At 42.5% G+C, this 26982-nt stretch overlaps 1 long non-coding RNA gene across 1 annotated transcript in view; it reads left to right on the forward strand.

Annotated features, from left to right (window-relative positions):
- Positions 1 to 799: 799 nt before the first annotated feature.
- Positions 800 to 26982, forward strand: part of LOC113912511 — a 42745-nt gene continuing 16562 nt past the window's right edge. The window contains exon 1 of the long non-coding RNA XR_003516863.2: positions 800 to 924. This is a non-coding gene — a long non-coding RNA (uncharacterized LOC113912511). The remainder of the gene's footprint in view (positions 925 to 26982) is intronic.

The following is a 26982-nucleotide window of genomic DNA, read 5'->3' on the forward strand; positions in this document are numbered from 1 at the left end:
TTGTTAATTACCCTGTCCAGGCTATCGATGGCAGGCTGAATAACAGCCCATATGGTTTTTGAGAATGTTATACCAGCAGAAACCCTGTCAGCTTTGACTGAAAGAGACACAGAGAGGCCAAATGGAAGAAGGTGGGGGGACTCCCCATGTTCTACAGGTAGGAGACAGGCTGACAAAAGTACTCAACTGTGGACGTGTGCCACCCTCCAAGAAAAGACATGGCTTCAGGGGTGGAGCTGTGGACCAGGAACCACAGAAAATGATTTCTAGGTCTGAAAATGTAATGGAGTTTTTGCCCGGTTTCCTCTGAACATTGGTTGGGACCAAAGACTTCTTTGTTCCTTTTGTTTTCATCATTTTTGAAGGGCAGTGTCTGTCACTGTTATCCTATGCATGGCCCATCCTAATTTTGGAGTATATAACTTGTTTTCTCATTTCACAAGTGGACAGAAAGAGAGGAATTTTGCCACTGGATAGATTACATGCAGAGACTCACCTATACCTGATGATTTGGGGGTTTGGAGCCGATGACACTTGGATGAGAGTTTGGACTTGTAATGAGCTAAGGCCTTTGGGGACCTTGGGATGGGGCTGATTGCAGTTTGGATGCAGGATGGGTGTGAATCTTTTGGGATCCAGAGGGTAGATGGGTGGAAGGCTGAAAAATGACCCCCCCCAATAGGTCCATGTCCTAATGCCCAGCACTTTTGACTATTACCTTATATGGCAAAAGGGCCTTTGCAGCTGTGATAAGTTAAGGATCTTGACATGACAGATATCCTGAATTTCCAGGTGAGCCTGATGCAGTCCCAAGGATCCTTCCAAGAGGGAAGTAGGGGGAGTCAGAGACAGATGAAAAGGCCACGTGAAGCAGAACTAAAGTGATGGGACCATGAGCCACAGGATATCAGCAGCTTCTAGAAGGTAAAAGAGAGAAGGAACATATTCTTCCCTGGAGTCTCCAGAAATAACCTGTTCTGCTGGCACCTTGATGTTAGCCCTCTAGGACTCGTTTTGCTTTTCTGCCCTCCAGAGCTCTAAGATGATAACTTTGTGTTGATTTTGTGGAATGTGTTATCGCAGCACTGGGAAACCAATACACTCTCCGTTGGGCCAGTGTCCTGAAATGCTCTTGTACACTCAAGAACAGAGCAGTTGTGGGAAAAAGAATGAGGAAGGAAACTTCTTTTTCCCCCTGGGTGGACTATTTCATTATAACTGGTGAATTTTCTTTTTCTCAAACAAAATAAGGTCTTTAAATGAGCTCTAAAGAAGAAACTGGACTGTTTAAAGCCTTTTTATAAAATAAATGTTCCATAATTGAGCAGATACTACCTGGGCTACAATACTTCAGCTTTTCCCAAAGATCTAAACTAACTGCCCTTAAAACACCTCTTCTGGAGAAGGCCTACGTGATCTTAGGAAAAAAACTAGTAATGATGCATAATATTGCATTTGCCAAAATGGCAGGAAGATCGCATTATTAATATTCCTATGAAATCCTAATAGGGAAAAATGCCATGGTTGAAACTCGTGAGGTGAGTTTTTGATGACACTGGTTATTTAGAGCAGGTTTGGACAGATATGGAAAGACAAATGTGCGAGCTTTTGATTTTAGGAAGGAAGTTCTTCAGAGCGAGGTCTTCTATGTCATATGTATTTCCTTCTTTTGCTTGATCAGAGATGACAAGCATACAATATTTAACTCATGCACATATGAATATATGGATGCAGAGTTTCCAACTGGAGAAGACATCTGAAAAACAGATTTGGACATTGCAGTATCTATGTTGCAGAGACAACTAACTTATTAGCTAGCATTTTTTCTCTTACCATTTGGGTTTTTTTTTTTTTTAGAAAATCAAATACCAGTTTGCATTTATGGTACGTGTGTTAGTCACAGTCCAGCCAGGAACCTAGATATGTGGGTTATGCATGTGATGAAAGATCTGAGAGCCAGTCAAGGACAGTGGGGAGACCTATGGATCAGGTACCGCAAGATGTTGCTTCCTCCTTTAGTTCTAGAGGGCTGAGAGGAAGGGTGGTGTCTGATTTCCTGCTGCTGTTGTAACTAGTTACCATAAACTTAGGAGCTTAAAAATAGCACAAATTTATTATCTTATAGTTCTGGAAGTCACAAGTCCAAAAGGGGTCTCCCTGGGCTAAAATCAAGGTATTAGCAGTGCCCCCTTCCTTTTTGGAGACTCTGGGGGAGGATCTGTTTTCTTGCCTTTCCAGCTTTCAGAGGCGGCCCACATTCCTTGGCTACGGGCTCCCTTCCTCCATCTTCAAAGCCGGCAATGGCCGATTGAGCCTTTCTCATGTTACCTCATTCTGACACTGACTCTTCTGCCGCCTCTTCCACATTTAAGAGCCTTCGTCCTTTATCCATGATAATTCAGGATAATCTCCCTATTTTGCTGTCAGCTGATTAGCAGCCTTAATCCCACCTGTGACCTTAATTCTCCTTTGCCAAGTATTGTGACATTTTCACAGTTTCTATGAAGTGGGACATGAACATCTTTGGCAGGCCATTATTATTTTGCCTTCCACAAGTGGTATTGCTGGGGCTGGTAGCCAGGGTGATGCAGTAGGAACTGGGCCAAAGCAAGAATTACGACCACAGATGGAGAGGCAAGGACAAGACAGTAGAAGGAGGGAGAAAGAAATACCTTGGCTCCCTCACTGCACCATTGGAAGGTTTTACTAGGTAAACTCCTGGCTCCAAACATTTGACTTCTCTCTTTTTCCTTCTTCATGTGGAATCTCAAAAACCCTTTCTTGGGTGCTAGAGAATATATTTGTCTTCTATTTATACCTTACTGCATATATGGCCACTACAGACAATTTTATGAAGTGTATAACATAATGGAAAGAAGACTAACCCTGTTGAAATTGGCATATGGAGGGGCGCCTGGGTGGCTCAGTTGGTTAAGCATCTGCCTCCGGCTCAGGTCATGATCCTGGGGTCCTGGGATTGAACCGCGGGTCCGTCTGGGCTCTCTGCTCAGAGGGGAGTCTGCTTCTCCCTCTGCCTCTGCCCTGCCCCCCCCCCTGCTTGTGCTCTCTCTCATATAAATAAATAAAATCTTTTTTTTTAAAGGTTTTATTTATTTATTTGACACAGAGAGACACACAAGCAGGGGGAGTGGGAGAGGGAGAAGCAGGCTTCCCGGGGAGCAGGGAGCCCAATGCGGGGCTCAATCCCAGGACTCTGGGGTCATGACCTGAGCCGAAGGCAGACGTTTGAAGACTGAACCACCCAGGTGCCCAAATAAATAAAATATTAAAAAAAAAAAAGAAATTGGCATATGGAGCCACATACAAATCCTTTCCTTATACCAAGTGATGGTCTGAGTTGTTTTGTAGGCAAAATCATACCATTAGAGCCATTCTCCACTAACACTTTTCAAAACAATGGATAGTGTGACGATTTGTACCCCGGCCCCTATTAGCTATAGCATTCTTCCTGGACTTAGGCCAAAGGAGGTGGGCTTGGGGGTTCAAAACCTGTGTGCCTTATTCAAGCTTTTCCCAAATACCAGGGAAAAAAATAGCTCATTATAATGTGCTCAGTAATAAAAAGGAAAAAGATCATTTTTATGTCATCCTGCAGAAATTTACAGCAAATGGGATTCAAAGGATTACTGCATGAAGGAAATGCCAATGTTAAATCTATAGACAGTCTCCTTAGCACCGCATGTCATAAATTAAAAGCAAGCACTGGTGAGGAGGTGTGGTGAAGGAGAAAATGGTGAGGCACTCAGCGGATCTCCGGATCTTCATGTACGTTTCTCTCTGGAACACACATGCTTGGTTGTTCTTTCTTGGGGCCCCTTTCCTACCCCAGCGAGAAATCACTGCCTTTTTCCACTGTGGTTTGGCTTTCTTAGGCTACCTTACAACGCTGTTTCAGCAGCTCACTGCAATGCCAACATCAGGTGTCCCAACTCCTGGGGTGACCAGGTTAATAACGACTGTGTTGTTTTCCCTGGAGAAGCGGGGATGGACAGGCCAGCCTTTGTCTCTGCCAGGAAGCGTGTGATTATAAAACTTCATCCCAGACAAGGTGCCTGGGAGCCGCGGGGTTCTCATCATCTGGCCATTGCCCCTTCTGTGCTTGACCACCAGCTCTGGGGCAGAGACGGAGAGTCTCTTTCTTTGCCTTCCTTCCGAGTTTGGTTTGGTCCTGGCAGTCAGACTTGGGATTAGCTTTTTGCTGGAATCTCCAGCAGTCCCCTGCTCTGAGATACCTGTGTGTTAGGAGCAGGAGAGGAGGTGTGGACTCATCCCTCCCACCACTGTATTTCTGATTCGGTGCTGTAGGGCATTTTCATTGATGTTGGGCGTGATGTGAACATGTGGATTGTCCTCTTACTGCTACCTCGTTGATGATGATGACAGAGGCCACAGCTAGTAGTCCCTAAACTCTATACACCTTGAAGCGCTTTGCAACATTGTATTGGTTTATCCTCAGAAAAACTAGAGGGTGTTACTATTTCCTTCTTTTAAGCATGAGTAAAATGAGGCTCAAAAGGGAGGGTAACTCTTGTGGGTGGAATTGTGCCCCCCGTGCCCCTCGTATGTTGAAGTCTTAACCCCTAGTACCTCAGAATGTGACTAAATGTGGACATAGGGTCTTTAAAGAGGGAATTACATCGAAATGAGATCATTAGGGTGGCCCCCGATCCAATATAACTAGTGTCTTCATAAGAAGAAATGAGGACACAGACACACACACACGGGGAGGACCAGGGGAAGACACTGGGGGAAGGCGGCCATTTGCAAGCCAAGGAGAGAGGCCCTAGAGAAACCAACCCCGCTGACACTTTAATCTTGGACTTCTAGCCACCAGAACTAGAAAACAGAAAACAGAAAATCAGATTTCTGTTACTTAAACCACCCAGCCTGTGGTATTTCACTCTGGCAGCCCTAGCAAAGTAATACTGTAACATTCCCAGGGCTACGCACTGGAGAAACCTGCCTGTAGAACCCATGGTTTCAATGTAAACCTTACAATTTTTCTATAATGTGTCTCAAGTACTACATATAAGCGTTAGTTGATCTTCTGAAAGGACACGTTTTATATGCCTTTATCTCCCTTTTTATAACATGTACCAAATTCTCAGAGAAGCACTCCTCAACCTGACCTTATGCTACCCTGGTATCCAGTTATGGCTAGGTGAGCTGTGAAATTTTAAAAACAAAACTCAAGTTTTCTTTAATTAAAGGGGGGGAAAAAAAACCCAACTATGCAAAACAGCTTTTGGTTTTTAGGCGTAGTAGGCAGGTTTCAGGAAATCAAACAAACAATACGGTTTGGAAATTCCCCCAAAGAGTGGGGTTTTCTGACGCCACAGCAGGAGCCAACAACCTCTCCCAGAAGTGGAACACTTTTTATTCTCCCAAAGGATTGAGACTCTGGACACCAGGGGAGGGTTAGGGCTTGGAGGTGGGCTCAGGGCAGACCTCTGAGGTGCACCATGTAGGTATCCTTTTCCCAACTGGGAGCCTGAGGGCAGGGGTTCCGGGGATGGTGGGGCTTGGGAGGCAGCCCTGATTTGCCCTCCCCTTGCCCGCAGGGGAGCTTGGTGACCTACAGGTCGATCCCGACCTATTGGTTGCGAATGCCTGCCCCGGAGGATCTTAACACACTGTGTATTTTGAGTTTTCCAAAAGACTGAACGCAGTGGCAATGGGAGACCTGCTCTCACTCTGTTCTCTGGCCTCCTGTGGGGTTCATGTTAATAAATTAACAGACACTCCAGCGTAGGGAGCCGCATGTTTAGTGTTTCAAGGCACATCTGCTTTTTTTTTTTTTTTTAATACCTTAAGAAATGCATTCCATTACTTAGATTTTTTTTTCTAATTTATAAAAAGCAACATTCGCCCAATTTCCTCGTTTCAGTGGTAGACACAGTTCCCAGGCTTTCTGAATTTTCACTGGATTAGCATTAGTTACTTCTTCATTGGTTTCTTTCTAAAACCTACCCGAGAATGACAAAAGAATGGTAAACAACTGTTTTTGTTGCAGTCATGTAGATTTCAACAAAAAATAAAGGGTTCAATATATGGTCAATATAAAAAAATGTGATCGTAGTGGCAAGTCTGATGGAGCTATGACCTTGCATGTAATCAATAGGCCGCTTCCCCTTTCAGCGGGCAGGCAGAACCGACTTGTGTGTGTGTGTGTGTGTGTGTGTGTGTGTGTGTGTGTGTGTGTGTGTGTGTGTGTGTGTGTGTGTGTTTCCAGCAACGTCAGTTACCTAATGATATTAAAATTTTCATTGATTATGCTGGATGTTCTGAAAATGGAAGCAGATGAACTCCAACCCAACCCGGTTGCCCTCCAGCCGCCATTCAAAATGGATGCGACAGCCACAAACACATGCTGCCACCTACAGGACAGAGCGGGGATGTGCGCGGCCAAAGGTCTGCTCTTGGACTTCTGGCCTCCTTTTCTGTCTCAAACTCGCTGATTTCTACGGCTTTTTCTTCTACCCACTTCTCCACACGATTCAGAAGATCAGAATCTGTATTTATTTGAATTTCTTGATTTTGTTTTAGAATACAAAGCGAGGCCCTGTATTCTGTAGGGAATAATTATTCTTTGTAACGAATCTTAAAATTCTTCAAGACTCATTTATATAACAAATAGGAGGTAAATATTGAAAGAGGAGCCTGGAGAGAATAATTTGCTAGATGTGGGGTCTGAACTGGTGATGCCGACACTTCACACTTTTCTTTGCTCTTTTTCCCCACTCTCGGATCAGCATGTATCAGTATCTCAATCATGCTTCTCACTGTGAAGTGTCACTTAAGGAGACTTAAGTCACACTCACTAGTCTCTGAGTTTAGGAGGTGGACAGTGGCCTGCTAACTCTATCTTGGGTTAGCGCTATTAGAAAGTGGGTCCTTTTATTGGATTAAAATGTGTTCACAGGCTGAGCGTTGGGCCGGGCTCCGTGTTTTGAAATGACACAGAGAAAGCAAATTCCCTCCGTCACGAGACAATGCTTCACATGCATGAAGAAGTCATCACAGTTCCCAGGGCTTTACCCTTGAGGCCGAAGAGCCTGTCAGACTTGGTTCTACAAGACTCAGCCAAGTCAACATAGGCTTTGTTCCTACACCCTCAGCCACCCGGCCACCTGGCCACCTGCTTCTCTAGCCATGGTTGTTCATCCCCAAGGCTTCTCCACTAGGACCGTATTTTGCTTTAGTGTCAGTAGCAGACCCGTGCAGAGATGATGGACAGTATAGCCTCCAAACTGCAGACCCTGCTTTCTGTCCTCTCCCGCTCAGACATCAACCTGATAAGCAAAGAGAGCACTTTACACAGTTGAAGTGCTCTGCGGCTGCTACTAAAAAGTATATGTGGTCATTTGGGAGAAGTGAATGGGATTACTTTTGATGGGCTCTCTTGGTTGTCTGCCTTTGCACCTGCCGGATTAGCAAGGGCAGCACAGATGGCTATTTCAGTCCTGCCCAAGGGTTTCTAGTATGTATCGAGTGTGCAGCTTAGAGGGGTAGGTGCGAGTGTAGGCTGTTTAGTGGAGGAAGGAGAGAGAGTTCTGTATTTTGCAGCCGCTGTTCTGTGTGAAGTTGTAAAGGAGGTTATGACTGTGTTTGGGACCTGAACTCTGTCCTTCTGGCACCAGACCCTCTTATTTTGGAAGACCTCATCTCTGCTCTTGAACTCAAGGTCGTTCACTTTCTCCTACTGAGAGACCTGTGCTGAGTGGGAGGTGGGATCTGCCATCATTTATGTCGGGGGTAGACTTCATTCACAGGCTGGGTACTCTGCTTCGCCATTCTGGGTGGTATGTGTATTTGACAGTCTTCTGTATAATTTGAAAAGAGGTTTGTCTTCAATTAAAGGAACTTCAAGAATCCAGGATCACACGGGAAAATGGTTTGGGGGCAGTGGATCTTCTCGATGTCTCTAAAATTTCTTCGGAAAGGTACATCTTAAAAAAGCTCACAGTGTGGTATGTGAAAATCTCAGCGTAGGTTAGCCCCAGGTTGGGGCAATAAGCACCACCTCAGGGCACTGATGGCACCATACATTTACCCCCAGTGACTATGATGGTTCTGCCCATGAGAAAAGTTAGTTTAGTGTAATCATGCTATCAGATTAAAGTTCCCTTTTAGGGAAAATGATATATATATTTGAATACTGGTTCCATGCTATGTCTGAGTGCTGGTTATTGTGGCATTGGGGGTTAACTCAGACCAATGTTTCTGCTAGAGCTTTTAATTATGCATAATATCCATCACACTTTGTTCTTCTGTATCTTTCATCCGAAGCTCAAAGTGCTCTTCAAACATTATTAACTCATTAATCCTTGCAACACTCCTGGGAGGCAGATTGGAGGCAAGGCGATTAGCCCATTTTCCAGACAGGGACATAGAGGCACAGAGGATTTCAGCAACAGAGGATTTCAAGGCTGCATGAGTCAGAGCTGGGTAGAGAACAGAGCCCACTCAGGTTCCACCCCCGGTCTGGCTCGATGAACCCTCTCTCCCCCAGGAGTAAAAGCCAGTAACAGTTGGATCTTGGGAATTGTCTCTACCTGTTTTTTGAATATCAGTGTGGAGCAACAAACTGAACAACTTGCCAAGAACAAAAGCAAAAATGTTATTTTTTTTTGTTGTATTGTAAAACCTCTGCTCTTTAAGAGAAAAGAGATGTGTATGTTAATTACCAAAATAAAATTGGGCGATCACTTAGAGAGAGTACCAAAGTCCTCAAAGTCTTCTAATGTAGACCCTTAAACTTCTCTTACATAGAATCAGGAAATTCCATTTGGCCAAGCAGAAATGAAACTTGAACTTCACAAGGGTTAGGATTCAGTTTGAAACTGAGAAGTACTAACATCTGTCTTTTAAGTTTGACAAACAACCTTTTCTCCTTGGTTTCACTTGAATGCAGGCTGGTTTCACATGGACTTCATTGTCATTTTAGTGGAGCTGGAGGAGGGGCCACCGTGTGATCTGGGTGGGCGTCAAAGGGGATAGTTAATGTCCACGGAGCCACTGAAAGCCTGGGACCTGGGGTCAAAGAGCTCCAGAGACCAGCTTGAAAGGCAGAATAGCAGATTCAAAGGGAAGTCATGAGCCTTCTTGGGCTTTTGTCTTTATTTATCATTCACGTATTTATTCAACAAACAGTTATAGAGTATCTATTATATGCCAGTCGTTGGCTGGGTGCAAGGCATTCTAAGATGAGTAAGACATAATACTCATCTTCAGGAGTTTGCAATCAAGGAGCAAAGATAAACAAGCAAACAAATGATTGTTATATAAAGTAATGAGTAATCGTGGTGATATTTACAAAGTCTAATCAGGGCAAATAGGTTTGAATGGCTCAGAGAAATCTTCCAAGAGGCATCGCTTGAAGACCGCAGAGAGGATGGGTCTGAAGGACGAGGAGTTTGCTGAGGGGTGTGATGGGGCTAAACTCTCAAGGGTTATCCATTTGCTGAAGTTTGTTATTAGGATTGATGGCAGCATTATAACCGCAGCAAGTGGTTACTGATACAGGCTGCTATTCTGGGCTACTGGAGATGCAAAGACACACTGGAGATGATTTTGGTCCTCAGGCAAACTGTAATCTGTTTGAGGAAACAGGATATTCCTTAAAGGACAAATAACAATATAACGTGATGTATATAGTCTGTGCCACTTGAGAATTTAGACGATAAGCACGATAGAAATGCAGAGACAATAGGGTGGAAAGTGAAAAAGCTAGAATTACGGATACTTATGGGGGTGCCATAAACTGGGTTGAGTCTAAAATGGGAACCTGTGGTGTTTAGGTGAGAGGTATAAGAAAAATTCTAGGCAGAGGCAATAGAATGAAAAAATCTGAGAGCGATAGTGGTGAGAGAGAGAGAGAGAGAGACAGAGAGACAGATGGGGCATATTGGATGAAGCAAACACAGACCATTGGACGAGGAGGCAGGGCTCATGTTAGAAGTGAAATGGGATCCAAACAAGGAAAGACAAAGCAGCGCTGTGTATGCCTAATGGATATGACACCTGCTGTGCCCCTTCTTCTTATGATGGCCAACACACCCAGCCCTCACTTGACTTTTCTGCACCAAGCTGTGCTCTCAGATCTTATGTCTAGGCTAGGACAGTTGGGCTTTGATTTTAGAGAACTGGGGGCATCCAAAGACTTTTGAGTAGGCAAGTCTAATGATGAGGATGTAGGATTGGTTGCCAGGGACTAAGCAGTCCAAATAGAAGTGGCTTAAAGAAGAAAATGTTTCTTTCTCTCTCGTGTAAAAGGTTGGAGGCAGATGGTCCAGGGGCAACCCAGGCTCCTGCTTTCTTGTTACTCCAGCTTGCAAAGCTCGCATTGCCAAAGCCATTTTGTGGTTTAAGTAGGTGCTGGAGGTGAGGCCATTTGTCCACACCCCTGCCAGCAGGAAGCATGCAGGGTAGAAATAAAGGTACACCCCTTCCTTTCAAGGAGAGATTTTGCAAATTGCACACGCCACTCCTGTTTCTCTCCCATTTCCCAGAATCTAGTTACGTGGCCACACCTAGCCACCGGGGAGGATAGGAAGTGTACTTTTTATCAGCCCTATTCACAGCTTCCTAAGGAAGAAAAGGAAAAGGTTATTAAGGGTATCTAGCAGGATCTGTCACCCTGAGTAAAAGGACATTTTTAAAGAGATGATAAACATACTTATTTTTAAAAGCACAATCATTTTGATGAATTGAAATAATATTAATTACTCACAAGCCTCCAGTTTTGCTCAGAGCAATGGAAAAGGTGATCAAAGAGTAGCCTAAAACAAGGGAGACATCCTCTGCCACCTTGTTTTTCACTCTCCGAAGTTGTTAATCCCATTGAATCCCACGAGCATGTGCATGGATGATGAAGGATGAATCTACTTTATACTTGACCAAAGTATATTTTCTGAATTTTTTTTTTTAATAACCCAATTTAACAGTAAGGATAGCCTTCTGAATATTTTCAATTAGGCAAGTTGTCTTGCCTAACTATGACAGTGGCTATCGATGGCAATGATCATGACTCACAATGCATTGTGAGGCACATACCATTTGACCTGTTAATCACTATTTTATTAATCACCATTTTATGGCATAGACAAAAATAATACAAATCAAGCAAGAGACTGGTCTAAATTAGTGAGTAAATTCCAGCACTGCACTAAAAATTATACCAGAACTTCAAATAGCACCCTAAACATTTTTTGACACTCTGGAGAAGTTGATTTGTCTTCTCCACAAAAGCTTTAAAAAGGCACAACTTTCAAGTCATGAGTTCTGTTTTTAAATTTTTTTTTTTCACGTCAAAACCAGCTTGAGACATAATTCATATTATATACAATTCACCCATCTAAGCATGCAATCAGTGGCTTTTGGTATCTTCAGAGTTGTGCGTCTATTACCATAATCAATTTTAGAACATTTTCATCACCCCAAAGGGAAACCTCATATTCCTTAGCCAACATTCCTTAATCGCCCATAGGCTCTCTACCTTTCTCCAGCCCTAGGGAAGCACTAACTTACTATTTTTTTGGATTTGCCAATTGTGGACATTTAATGTAGATATATGGTCCTTTTTATTTAGCATAATGTTTCCAAGGATCATCCATGCCATAGCATGTATCTGTAGTTCATTTCTTTTTATTGGGGAATAATATTTAATTGTCTGGATATACCACATTTTATTTAACCATTCATCAGTTGAGGGACATGTGAGTTGTTTCTATTTTTTTGGCTGTTATGAATAATGCTTCTATGAACATTTGTGTACAAATATTTGTGTGCACATACGTTTTCGTTTCTCTTCAATATATACCTCAGGAATGGACTTGCTGAGTCACATGGTAACACAACCATATATTTAAACATTTGAAGAACTACCAGGTTGTTTAGGATTCTAAAGTGACCGCACCATTTTTATATTCCCACCAATAGAGTATGAGGGTTCCAATTTCTGTACATTCTCACCAATGCTTATTGATTTGAGCCATCCTAGTGCATGTGAAATGGTATTTCATTGTGGTTTTAATTTGCATTTCCTTGATGACTAGCGACAATGATCGCCTTTTTATGTGCTTATTGGCTATTTGCATATTTTCTTTGGAAAAATGTCTTTTTGGATCCTTTGCCACCTTTAAAAAATTGGGTTGTCTTTTTGTTCTTGAGTTGTAATAATTCTTTATTTATATTTATATATATTTATATTTTTAATACAAATCTCCCATCAGGTATATTATTTGTAACATTTTATCCTATTCTTTGGGATCTGGTTTTTTTACCCCATTCTTGTCAAGTTTTGCAAAGAAGTCAGCTGGGATTTTGACGGGGATTGGGCTGAACCTGTAGATAAATTTGGCGAGTGTGTCCGTCTTTATTAAATTAAAAAAAAATTTTATTAAGTAATCTCTGTGCCCACCATGGGGCTCAAGCTCATGACCGCATAACTGAGAGTCACATGCATGTTTTGCTGACTGAGCCAGCTAGGCACTCCAGGAGTATCGCCGTGTTAACAATAGTCTTGTCTTCTAATCCATGTGTGCGAGCTGCCTTTCCATTTATTTAGTTCTTTAACTTCTGCCCACAATGTTTTATAGTTTTCAGAGTATAAGTTTTACACTTATTTTGTTAAATTTATTCCTAAGTGTTTTGTTTTTGTTGACGCTGTTGGAAATGTACTGATTTTCTTAATTTCTTTTGTAGTTTTCTCATTGCTATTGTATAGAAATACAATAGATTTTTGTGTATTTTTCTTGTATCCTGCAACCTTGCTGAACTTGTTTATTAGTTCTAATAGTGTTTTTTACTGGAGACTTTAGGATTTTCTGTATACCAGGTCATGTCATCTGCAAATAGAGATAGTTTTAACTCATCCTTTCCAATCTGGATGCCTTTTATCGAATTTCCTTGCCTAATTGGCTTGGCTAGGAATTATAAATTCTTGAGAGAATATTATGGATCATCATGACAAGTTCCATGCCCTTCCCAAACTCTCTACTCTTAAATGTCATCACTGGGCTAAATTGTCATCCAGAATTTACTGCCAGGCCCAAAGGAGGAAAATATCTCAGGAATATAGAAAAAGGGGAAAGTGAAGGGGGGGGGAAGAGAGAGAGAGAGAGAAGCAAAAGGCAGAAGAGGAGGAGGAAGGAGGTAGTTGGAGGAGGAAGAGAAGGAAAATGACAAAAAACCAAGGGTTGGCTCTAGGGCTGAAGGTCACCTCTCTGAGCTCTGTGGAGGCAGCAGTGACAGGCGTGAAGCTGTTGGTTTTTGTACCCTGCCTGCCCACCACTAGGAAGGGCAGGCTATAATGCTACTGCTAAGCGAAGGCTTTCATTTCTTTTATGTAAAGTAGAAAAGCATCACATCCTTATGCAAGATGGGCAGCTTTAGAGAAAATAGCATCAAACTGGCAGGTGGCAATGTAGGTTTCCATGTGGGAAGCACTGATGCTTTCTTTGTCAGTGACTTTGGGCCAAGACTGGAAGGTGAAGCATCATTTGTGTTGCTGCTCTTCCTTGGCCACTAGCGACAATCTGGTTATAGGTGAAAGGTAGCAATGAAAAAGTAATCAAGGGGAATACATTTCAATCTAAATGGCCCTACTCCAACCACTGCTCTTTGCAGAGGACCAAAGGTAGCCATGACGATTATTGATTTGCCATTAATTTGTTCAGTCTCTGGGTGAGGATGCTTGTTTTAAAATGGATAATCCGAGGGAAGTGAGATCCAAAAAGAGACTGGTATCTGAAAGAAGTACGACTTTTCAGAAGCCTTGGGGTTATAATAAATATTTTGGGGGTATGTGACTTTTTAAAGAGAATTAATCCAAAAATGTGCATGTCAGAGTACAGGCGGCACAAGGCTGTGAACTGTGCCCCTTCTGGAATAACAAAAGGCAAACAGGACCCTTAAGGAAATGGGCTGGCTTAGAATTATGAATCACTGAGCCCATTTCTTATAGTGATTAATGATGAATCACTGTTTTAACTTTGGATGAAATAATAGGCTGCATCTGAGGAGCTCCATTAATCATCATAAGAATTAGGCTTGTGCCAATTCATTACTGCAGGGTCGACATGTGCTGAACAGTTGAGTCGAATTTCAGGAAAGGGTGAACTTTAGGCAAGGGCTGGCTTAAAAGAATGCAAACATTAGGGGTCCATTCTCTCCTGGATGGGTGGGGATTTGTGAGTAGAGAATAGATCCTATTATATCATCCTTCATGCGGACTCCTCCTCTAGAAGCTTAACAAAGCACTAACGACAAAGTCTTTTGACTTTTTGGTATTCAGGGGCATGATACAATAGATAACCGACACATATCATAAAATCTGAAACTTTTATCTGTTTCTCACTTTGCACGTTTCAAGTATTCAGAAAGTGATTAACAATCTACTGGACACTTGAATTTCAGCAGGCATGAACGTAAGCAAGTTTAGCCCATTGCTCTTTGAAGAGCAAATTCAGGCTTGCAAAATTTCTGCTTTTCTAAAAACTCTTTATTACAGAAAATGAAAACTTGAGCTACAGGGAGCATAAGGAAGAAACTCGATCCATACAAACAAGAAATCAGGCTGGTGTCATCATTTGACCACTTCAAAGCTCTTGAAGCTGAAAGGGAAGTTAAATAATTGTTTCAACAGTTTTGAGTTGGTGTGCTTCAAAGATATATAGAAAGCATTTCTCCTTTGCAGTGGCCAGCAGTGATGGGAAATCCAAGAGGAGTTCATGTAGTCCTTAACTCCAACAGACATGATTTTGATAGGGTAGGAGAAAAAAACTCATCCAAGTTACAAAAGAGATATATTGTTATATCTTAATGTTATTAGCTGTAGTAATCTTTAAGAATCATGAAGCACATTCACATCACTATTTGGAAACTTGGCTATACAACCAAATCCTGGGTGTGTGTGTGTGTGTGTGTGTGAAATCAAACTCATATGTGTTTTTGAAAATCAAAGATTAGGTCAGAATTTTAAAATTTCTTTTATTTTAAAAGACTATACTAGAGATTTTTAAAATATAGATTTTCTTAAAGTAGCTTTTATCAACCCTTATAGGAAGAAAAATAAAAGGGATCTGAAAAACAAGTCTGAATCCCTTAGATATACATATAGAGCCATTGTACATAGCTCACACACACACACACACACACACACACGCACAATTTTGCATAAAGCTTCTATCATTGAAATTCAATAGCTTCTCAACAGATTTCTCTGACCCCAGATTCTTCTTCATTCAGTGCATTTTTCATACCTACCAGAGAGAACTTCTTACAACAGAGAACATATCTGATGCCTGCCTTACTTAAAACTCCAATGAGGGAAATATTAATGGTTCTTAGCTCCCAGGGCCTGGGCATCCGAAGGCAGGGCGGTGGAGGATGGGGCCAAGGTGTCAGTGCTTGGCTGGGGTCATTGGAGCCCGTGTACACACCCAGCACCATCTCTGTCCCGAATAAGGGCTCACAAGTACTTGTACAGATTGTCATTCATAAATAAACCCATTAATTTTAAGTCATGTATTAGTACATGTTTTTATATGTATTTTCTTAGTCATAGGATATTAAAAAAATACAGCTATTTTCACATCGGAGGTGACTGACCATTTTTTTTTTAACTTGAAAAAAGGATCTTCATGCTCCAAAAATGTAGCAAACAGCAGCTATGGGATCAAGTACAAACTTGTTGTCCTGGACCACATGAGCTGTCACAACCAACTTGACCCATAGGACCCGCTGAACCCAGTCCTTTGTAGCTCTTCCTACCTTCCACCCCCAGCTCCCTGTTTGCTTCCAGGATCCTGGAAGCTGATTGGAATTCTCCCAGCAGAGGGGTGTGTGTGTGTGTGTGTGGTGGTGGTGGGGGGGTTGTCTGTCTTTCTCTACTGCTCCATCTCAGCAGCACATTCTTGTATACTGGAGTATTTTTTATATCATACAACCATTATTTGCCTGCCTGTCTGCCCTGCTAGACTGAGCAGATTCTGCCACGTCTTCCTCCTTGGATCCCTCTTTTTACCAGTTCCCCAGCAGAACGGGCATCGCCTGTAGGCTCTTGGGTAAGGTTTGTTTAATTGAACTACATTTTATTATTTTTTTAAGATTTTATTTATTTATTTGACAGAGAGAGGGAGAGAGAGAGAGAGAGAGACAGACAGACAGAGAGGGAACACAAGCAGGGGGAGTGGGAGAGGGAGAAGCAAACTCTCCTCCGACTGAGCAGGGAGCCCGACGAGGGGCTCGATCCCAGGACTCTGGGATCATGACCTGAGCCGAAGGCAGATGCTTAACGACTGAGCCACCCAGGCGACCCTGAACTACATTTTAAATATAAAGCCGGTGCCTGGATTCAGAAGTGGTAGGGGAAGGCCATAAATGAAACTGTCCCCCCCCCCAAAAACAAAAACCCCCAACAAAACAGCCCATAAGCATACACATCAGCTCTAGGTGGGTGGCTAGCTGTCCCTCTGAACAGCCAAACAAAACATTTTCCAAAGTGTTGAAGAAACGGCACACAGGAAAGAAAGCTTGATCTAAAAAGAACTTAAGAGTCAAGGCTGAAGCAGGTTTTGGAAGCCTAAACAGAAAAACAATCCTGGGAACAGACTTCAGATACAGGCTGGGCGTAGGAGAGGCAAACAATGAAGGTGGGAGGGTTAGACATTAGGAAAATGAGCACTGAGCCCAGGCCTGCACCACACACCACAGAAGGAGTTCCTGGCACCTCGAGGCAGGCGGTGGATGGTGCTGGGGCGGCGGAGCCCTGGGCAAGTTGACAAGCAGCCCAGGTGCAGGCGGCTTGGACCGGCTGTGCAGAGGCACTTGGCCATGTGGAGACGCCTGATTTTGTTCTCCTGCACACAGAGCAGACACAGCGATTGAAATTTTACTGGGTTAACTCCCAGGTACTGCGAAGGTTATAGATAAGAATCAGCCTGACTCCGCTTTAAGGGGCTTGCGGTGCCATTGAAGAGAAAAGTCTAGGCTTTGCTTCTTATCTCTGGATGCCTAGAGGCAAGCAGAGGGCCGGGTAGTCTGTGTTGGTTGGAATGAATGAGGGAATGAGGGAATGAGGAAATGAGGGAATGAGGGAATGAGGAAATGTTAAAACCCACATACATAGTCCCATGCGTAGTGTGCCTGAAGAAGGGCTCAGGCAATGACAGTCTCCCCAGTTTTGAGAAAGAGGACTCAAAAGCAGGTAAGGAAGCCAGCCAAAAGCTCCCCTCCCTCATTCCCCCATATGATGGTTCTAATGGATTTTGGACGCCGGGAGGAGTGACATCCTTGTTGCCCTGACTGAGAAAGCAGAACAGATAAAAACCAGGAGGACAACTTGAAACCATAAGAGGCAGGTCCCAAAATTAGAGAGAGTTAGAAACGATCTGAAGACCAGACAGAATTCAGGTTAGAAAACTTCCTTTTCACTGCCAAACCTGATTTAATATCACCAGGCATGAGAACTAACCTGGAGCTGGTGGCTGGTTCTCTGAGAAGCATTGTTGCTTCTTCATCTCTGTCTCCCACTGCTTTGAAAGCATTATTTTATTTTATTTTTTAAAAAAATTTTATTTATTTGAAAGAGAGAGAGCGCGCACAAGCAGGAGGAGGGAAAGGGGCAAGCAGACTCCTAGCTGAGCGTGGAGCCTGATGTGGGGCTCCACCTCGAAACCCCGAGATCATGACCTGAGCTGAAATCAAGAGTTGAATGCTCAATCGACTGAGCCCCCCAGGTGCCCCTTTGCACAGCATTATTAAGCACAGAAACATGGCCGAATGAACGCAAATGTCCTTTGAGCAGCTTTGGAAAGACAACCCCCACTCTGCAGTTGTCTGAGTTCAAGTTATTGCCTTTTGCTCTGGACTGGGTAAAATTCTGAACCAACATGTTCGTATGTTCTCTGGTTATTTGTATGCTGACATTTAACTCACTCAACAAATGTTTATGGCATGCTTACTCCACATCAGGCCCTGCTCAGGCACTTGTGATTCATCAGGGAACAAAACAGATGGGAGTTTCTCCTCTTCTGGGTCTTCCTTTCAACACCAACAAAAATCTAAAATATTAGTGGCAAATGTACTGTGATTAGCTAAGTTTCTCCTTCACAGAGGAAGGAGTGCCACTCGATTGGGACTTTTCTATGCCATTCATTTCATTATTGTTGGCTACTTGGATGATTTGTAATTCTGGTGTCCAAAAGCTAAATGGTTCCATAGAATTCTATTCCAATCAATTCCAGTCTCTTGCACTGTCTTTCTGTCTTTGTCTCTGTGTGTGCGTCTCTCTCGGCATATATATACACAAACTCACACATGTGCATCCCTAACAACATTTAGAAGGATGGAAGCAGCATATATTATTATACTTACATGTATAAGCCTAAGTAAGACTATTAAAGCTTCTAAGGAATCTTTTAAGACCCAACCAGGTTTTATATAAATCCTGATCTAGGGTTGGGATTTTCTTCTTCTTCTTCTTCTTCTTTTTTTTTTTTTCAACGATTTTATTTATTTGACAGAGAGAGACACAGCGAGAGAGGGAACACAGTGGCAGGGGGAGTGGGAGAGGGAGAAGCAGGCTTCCCGCGGAGCAGGGAGCCCGATGCGGGGCTCGATCCCAGGACCCTGAGACCATGACCCGAGCTGAAGGCAGGCGCTTAACGACTGAGCTATGCAGGCGCCCCTGAGATTTTCTTCTGACTTCATAGTTCCTTTCTGGTTACAACCCTTTCATTTAGGTATGTCCTTCCTTAATCATCTGTTCGTACAAAGCTTAGCCCTGAGTCTGGGGCTTACCGTTTTGGAAGGCTCTTTTTTCTTTAGGGGGAAATGGACCTGCTGAGTCATGGGTTTAGGGTGTTTCCAGTTCAAGCCTAGTATTTTAGTTTGCTCATCTCTCTTGGTTCTAAGCCATGTTGCCTTAAGTAGGAAAAGAGCCCTTCCTGTGAGTGCAGAGAGCATTTTACTCTGCGAGATGCCTGGCGGGAGGGAAAGGGTGAGTGGGAATTTTTCCCAGTGCTTTTAGGATTCACATAGGTAATTTTCTATTTGGGGTTTCTCCCCTTGGTGCGCCCCCGGGTGAGGAGCTGGTGTGATGGGGGGTATTTAAGGGGTCCCATTCAGAGTGGCTCAGGGAGGCTGTGTGTTCTTTGGCTCAGGGCTCACACTGAGCCCACATCCTGCTTCTTTCAGTCACTTCTGTGTGATCTTCCACTTCTCTCATTTGTAGTATAAGGAAGATACTACTGCTCTTACAAGGTTGTTCTGAGGTCTAAATGAAGTAATTTCCATGCAAGAGCCTGGCACCTGTGAGCTATTAAAGTGGATGGTGTTAGGGACCCATCTAGGGTTGCCAAATTAAGCAACTGAAAATGCAGGATGTCCAATTAAGGCGGGATTTCAGTTGCACAGCAGACATGTTTGAGTTAAAATCGAATATAAATAGAACATAAACTGTAATAAACTGTGCAATATAAAATAAAAATATTATATATTAATATAAATGCAAATATTTTAGTGTAAATATTGCAGGGGGCATGCTGATCTTAAAAAATTATTCTTCATTCATCTGAAATTCATATTGAATTCAAGAGGCAACACTCGCCCTACATCAGCTCTCCTCTGGGCCTGTGTCCCCATTCTCAGCTGCCCTGAGTAGGGGCTGCAATGGCCCCCAGCTGCCCCTGTCTTCTTAGGGCTTTGGTTGAAAAGTGTGTGTATGGGGGGACCCGGGTGGGGAGCATCTCACCACTTAATGGGGCATTAAGGTTTCTTTCCTTCTCCTTCCAATGGCAGTAGCCTGAGGCTCTGATAGGCGGGAGGCACAAAAGACCAGCCCCCCTTTCTCCAGGAGGGACCCCATCTGCGTGCGGTTTGTGCTGGAGAGCCGCCCTAAGGGGCCAGAGAGCAGCCAGGTTCCAGCCAAGACCACATCCCACATCCCACACCTTTCTCTCCCTGCTTCTGAGACCTGTTTCACAATCATTTCATAAGACTCCCTGTCTCAAGCCCTGTTTTAGGTTGGAAATCAAGCGAAGGCAGCTATCAATGAATGTGGAGCTTTTTTCTCTTCCCTGTAATTAAAAAACTGTGAAGATCCATAAAAACAGGTAGGATTTTTTCTGGAAAAAAAAAAGCGATGATGCTTAAGAGAATGTATTCAGATATTAATAAACAGCTCTTGCTGTGCAAAACCTAGAAAATTCACAAATCTAAAATTATAAGAATACACTTGACAGCGATGAGCCCTGAATAATGTATGGAATTGTTGAATCATTATACTGTACACCTGAAACTAACATAACACTGCATGGTAATTATACTTCAATTAAAAAATACATATATTTTAAAAATCATAAGGTTTTGTTAGAGTACTAAAATTCTCTGTGTAATGACGGTTCACCACAAAAGTAAAATGCTCTTCTTCCTCCAAAAGCCACTATCTTTTTCCCAAGAGAAGGATGATGACACAGTATCTACTTTGTTATCTTTTGGAATTTACTTACTTTTTTTTAAAGATTTATTTACTTATTTGAGAGAGAGAGAGAGAACACAAGCAGGGAGGAGGAGCAGAGGGAGAGGGAGAAACAGGCCCCCCTCACTGAGCAGGAAGCTCCATGTAGGGCTTGATCCCAGGACCCTGGGATCATGACCTGAGCTGAAGGCAGATGCTTAGCTGACTGAACCACCCAGGTGCCCCATGGGATTTACTTTCGATGTAGATAGATATGTTGGATGTCATATTACCTTCCAGATTTGGCATGGAAAAATGGAGAGTGGAAAAGAAATGCAGTGTTCATCTGTGGTTTCATCTTTTACATTTAAACTTCAATGCAATTGAAATTTATTAGCAAGTTGTTCTATCTTTGTTGATCATTTCCACATTGATTTGAATGATACCATCATAATCTGTTTATATGTAGGTTTGTTTCTGGTCTTCTGTCCAGTAACTCTTTCTACCTAGTTTTTGCTATTAGCACATTATTTTAATTACTGTGGCTTTAAAACATGTTTTATTATATGGGAGAATGAGTCTTCCTTTGTTATCTTTTTTTTTTTTTACTGTTTTTGGTGACATATTTGTTCTGTCAAATAAGTTTAAAAATTATTTTCATAGGTTTCAAAATATTTTCTTGAAATTTCTAATGAAGTTGTATTAAACTTATAGACATTTTGCAGACACCTGGCATTTATTTTGTAGGATATTTTCAATTTGTAAAGTCCTCTATTAGCAACCTCAGTAAAGTTTCTTCACATAGTAGTGCAGATTTCTTGTTAAATATTACCTAGGTATTCTATTCTATTTTATTTTATTTGCTATTATAAGTAAAGATCTTCTCTTTGTTATATTTCCAATGACTTTGCAGAGAAGGAAAAGGAAGAAGTAAACATAATCTACAATCTCTCAACCTAGTGTGACCACCATTATTATTTTAGTGTGAAATTCTCCATGCTGTGCATGCATACACACACACACACACACACACACACACACACACACACACACACACACACAAAGAGGTTCCCAATTTTTCCTCTGATCATTCCTGAATTCTTAGAATAAAACCTACTTAATCATAGTGTATAATCTCATTAGTATACATTTGATAAAATTTGCCAACACTTAATGCAGAACTTCATGCGTTCCTACTGTAGATGAGAATTGTTCTATCATTTTCTCTCTTTTTCAGTATTATCTTTGTAAGACTTTACATCATAGCTCTGCTATGTTGATCAAAATTGCAAAGCTTCCTACATTTTTTAAAACTTTGGAAGAATTCAACTAAGCAGAGAGATAACATTTTCCTTGGAGATTTGAAGTAATTAGCCATTAAAGCCTTGTATGTCCATACTACATATGTATTTCTGTAAGAGATTAGAAACGAGATGTTGGCTGCCTTACTTTTTCAAAATATTTAAGGCAGAGATAAGTAAGAGATGGTCTAACAGGTTTGAAAGGTGGAAGAAAATCTCAACTTAACTGAAACCCAGACTGGAAAGGCCATAGGACCCGCAAAGCTTTGGAGTTTGACCTGGGTTTGGGTCCTGGTGCCCCCAACAGGTGCCACTGGGCTCATGATTGTGAGTTGCCTTTTTCAATCTGGTAAACGTATCAATCTTCAAAGCACTGACAACTGAATAAGCTGTTTCTGTGGGAATTTGGGGAGCTCTGAACACAAGCAGTGAGTTTGGGATCCCTGGCTGCAGAGACCTGTGCATTTCGAGAAGATATTTCTCCCCTTTCTGCATGGACTGCTTCCCTGCTCTGGCACCCGGGGAATTAGCAGTTTGGGGAGCTCAAGGTTGGGGGGGTGTAGTGGGAGGGCAGCACCCACAGTGGTTACCCTTCACAGGGGCAGCCCTGAGCTCCCTCACGTGAGAAACAGAGTGAGGCAGATGGCATTGCACTGACAATTTGGTCCTGGAATGCATGAGGGTATCTGTGGGAACCCCAAAACATATTGTACGTGGTTGTGGATAATGCAGGGAGAGGGACAGAGGTCTTTGTGAGCAGGAACAGGAATAGAAAATTTGGGTTAATGTTGTAAAAGTGCCCTTGTAGATATCCACAAGCTGCTGAGCCCTGGGGGATGTCCAGATTAAAGAAACATCATCTTGCGGGGGCGCCTGGGTGGCTCAGTAGTGACGTCTCTGCCTTCGGCTCAGGTCATGATCCCGGGGTCCTGGGATCGAGCCCCACATCAGGCTCCCTGCTCAGCGGGGAGTCTGCTTCTCCCTCTCCCTCTGCCCCTCCCCCTCAATCATTTTTTTTCTCTCTCTCAAAATAAATAAAGTCTTAAAAAAATAAGAAACATCATCTTGTGTAGTGCAGGCAAGTGAAACTACGCTAAGAGCGAAAGTGAAGAAGATACTTTTTGAGGTGGGTGGTGGTGGGCCAAGCCAGGTGGAAGGAGCCTGCCTCAGACTTAAACTTGCTAATTCAACCTGCAGGCAGGCCCCTTTCGAGTGCATTATCTGTGAATTCACCCAGCTGCCTATACTTCACTCTATCTATGCAAAAGAGGCAAAGGACCAAAAATCAAGCTGGCATCGGGAAGTTTCTCAAGGAAACAAATGTCAGGATCAGCAGCCAAGCAGCCCATGATCACTGGGAAGAGACCTCCCTTCATGGGTCGGACACTTGCAGGGGTAACCCCAACTCCACCCCTACCACAGATCCCAGCCCACATCATCCCCTGGTCAGTGGGGGCAGGCCGTGGTATGTCCAGCGATTTGGGTTCCAGAAGACAAAAAACCAGATGGCACATTTTTGACAACAGATGATTCTAAAGGCCTTTTCAAAGTTTATTTATTCTATGATCTGTGTAACAGTTCAATGTACTAAAGCTTTTAACTCTTATTCATATCGAAAGCTAAGCCATTCCAAACTGCACTGTTTCAAAAGCTGTCAACCAAAGCACTGAAAACCTCTGGTGTCTAAAATAGCCATTCAACAACTGTATTTATTCTTTTCACCAGGGATCAGCCAACTTTTCCTGTAAAGGGCCAGGTAGTAAATATTTTAGGCTTTGTGAGCCTGTAGCAACGACTCAACTCTGTATTTTTGTTTTGAAAGTAGTCACAGGCAATTTATAAATGAATGAGCATGGCCATGTTCCAGTAAACCTTCACTTATGGATAATGAAATTTGAATTTCATATAACTTTCACATGTCACGAAACGTTATTCTTGTGTTTCTTTCTAATTATTTAAAAATGTGAAACCCTTCTTAGCTCCCAGGCCATACAGCAACAGGGGGCTAACCATAGTTTGTCGACCCCTGCTCTACTCACACAAAAGTCTCATTTGCTTTATGAGCCAGTATACAGTCCTTTGGTAGGACCAACCCAACCTGTGGAAATAAAATGAAATGGCAGAAAGAGCTCGATGTGAATTTGGTAAAGCGTCATACAAGCAAGTTGCCCAAAGAGTCCTCTGTATTTTGAACTGACAGGGCCTTCTACACAAATGCTCTGAGGGAGTGACTTTAACAAAAATGATGTAAAGAAATACCAGATTCCTAAATAAAACCCCTCTTGCCCTTAATGCTTCAAAAGAAAAAAAATTCAATGATCAAGTAGTTTTTTGTACTGCTAAACTTAATATAATGGCTAAACAAATGTCTTCCCCTTTGAGCCAGATGTTGAAAGTATCACCTGATTCGTCACCCTGAGGTTAAAAAGAAATGGCCGAACTTGAAACATGTATCTACCAAGAGTTCTTGAATGGCAAAAAAGAATTCTTCGTCTATGAAATATCTTACCAATACTGAAAGAAAGTAAATTTTAGAAATCTTCCTTATGTCACCCCTCAAACCTCCAGATTCCCCTCTTGTTTCTGTATGTTCTGAGTAACGGCTTCAGGTCACTGAATACTACATTCAAACTCTATGCTAAAAACCAACGAACAGAAATAAAAACAGGGCGCCTGGGTGGCTCAGTTGGTTAAGCATCTGCCTTCGGCTCAGGTCATAATCCCAGGATCCTGGGATCGAGTCCCATGTCAGGCTCCCTGCTCAGCAGAGAGTCTGCTTCTCCCTCTCTCTCTGCCTTCCCCCCTGCTTGTGTGCTCTCTCTTTCTCTTGCTCTCACTCTTGCTCTAGCTCTCCCTCAAATCAATAAATAAAATCTTAAAAAAAAAAAAAAACCCAAAACACAAATAGAAACAAAAAGCTTCCAGTGTCTTCATGATCGTGTAGGATGGCGCTGGAAGATTCGAAAAATCTCTTCACTCTCTTAAAAACACGATGCAATTTTCTGGCTTGTCATTTTTAACCATGTAAGGTGCGTGCAAACCAGACCTGGTAAGTTACTAAAATGACTGTACAGTGTTGTTGCAGCAGACATTTTGGGAAGCAGCCCTTCGTAGAGGAGACATGAATGCCCAGTGTTTAAGGACACAGGCTTTGGCAGGAAGAGCCCTGGGCTCAAAATGCAGTTCTGATGCTTACTCCTGTATTAACTTTGGAAGAATTACTCTAAACCGTTCGTAAAGTGGGGCTGCTAATAGCTATTTTTTTACACCATCATTGTGAACCAAAATGAGACACTGTGTGCCTCATTTAGTACTTATGGTATTTAGTACAATGGCCTACAGTAAGGGTTAGAAACATGGAAGCTTTTATCATTTCAACTATTAGATTTACTGTGTGTGTGTGTGTGTGTGTGTGTGTGTGTGTGTGTGTGTGTGTGTGTGAATATATTTCAAGAAGAATCACTGAAACATGTGTGTCTTCTAACACTCTGAGATGAATATAGCCATGTTCTGGAAATAAAACTATCATACAGACGGGAATTATGTCTCAGTTCCTCAGGTTTTTGCAGAAGAATCAAAACTTGAGTGAACAGATACTGTGGCCTGTGAAATCAAAGAGAGATGCTGAACACTTCAAGTATGTTCTTTGCTGCCTGTCAAAGCAAAATGTACACAGAAACAGCGGGGCAGATCATAATGGAAATGTGCCCGCCTACACGCAGACATTAATGCAGCTGGGGGTACATTCTATGGCTCACGCTTGCTTCGGGTAGCACCAAATAGAAATTCCTGAAAGAGTCATGGAGGAATAAGATGATGCCAACTATTCATATTGGAAGTGTTGCCTTCCAGAAGAAAAGAATATCAGTGAAATGAAGATGCTGCAGTAGAATAGTAAGACTCAACATGGTGGAAGGTGAAGAGTCAGAACTAATTGAGGCATTAAAATTCCCATAAGCAGGGGTGCCTGGGTGGCTCAGTCAGTTAAAGGTCTGCTTTCGGCTCAGGTCACGATCCCAGGGTCCTGGGATCGAGCCCCGCGGCGGGCTCCCTGCTCAGCAGTGAGTCTGCTACTCCCTCTGCCTCTCTCCCTGGCTTGTGTTCTCTCTTTCTCTCTCTCTATCAAATAAGTGAATAAAATCTTTAAAAAATATAAAAACAAAATAAAATTCCCATAAGTAAACAAGAAGAACAACAACACTGAACTCGGTGAAAATCTCTTCGGGTTTAACTATACCACTCTTTGAAGGGTCTAACGCCACTTTCTGCAGCAATGACCGGACCTGTTTCAGTCTATTGCTGATAGCCATCACTTAGAAATAATGACACTGGTAGAACGAGCTGATTTGGTTACTCTAAAGCTGCTTCTGGATATAAGTACAGAGCAAAGTAAGGAGAGAGACAAACTATGATAAAGATCCTGGGTAGGGTTGCGCCTGCTACTGCAAACCTCTTGGTTGGTAGCACCACCACTGGCCAGAGTGGGTACTTTATAAGCACCACACTTGATCCTTGAAATTGTGGCAAGAATCTGATTGTTCCTCAGGTACCTGATCAGGCCAGGAAAATGGCTTGCAAGGAATTCCGTGAAACACGTTTTTCTGTCTACTTAGTGGTAAACCTTTGCAAATTTGGCTTTGGCTACCTTTCTTGCTGCACCCTATCTATCCATTTCCTACAACACAAGAAAGCCACCGGCCTTTATTAAGAAAAAATAAAAACGAGCAAGCCAAGTAATGAAAGACCACATAAAAGGGTGAGAAGTTGCTCTTTTGAATTTTCAGACGGTTGCGAAAGTGATAAAGCGTTAGCCCCAGGGGACCTGCAACATATTTCCAGAGACAAGAGATGCTTTGGACCAGCTTCAGCCCTTTCCCGGATAAGAAGGATGCTTGACTCCGTGATGACTTTAAACACAGAAAATGTGACTTCCTGTGTTCGCTGTTAATGTTGATGGGTTCTTCCGTTTTTAAGTTTTGGCCCGCTCTTCATAAACTGGTGAAAACAAGAGAGGTATCCAGTGCTTGAAAAAGTTTCATGGTTTGTACCTCCTTTTCTAGAAAACATGAAAATATTTTAAAGTAAATTCAAACAGTAACTTTGTAACTTTATAACTTGGTAACTGTCAATTTGCCTTCTTCCCTGATTTATTTTTTACAAAATTTTAAAGATTTTATTTATTTGAGAGAGAGAGAGAAC

This window comes from Zalophus californianus, chromosome 4 (genome assembly GCF_009762305.2).
Source record: "Zalophus californianus isolate mZalCal1 chromosome 4, mZalCal1.pri.v2, whole genome shotgun sequence".
In the NCBI taxonomy this organism is placed as follows: Eukaryota; Metazoa; Chordata; class Mammalia; order Carnivora; family Otariidae; genus Zalophus; species Zalophus californianus.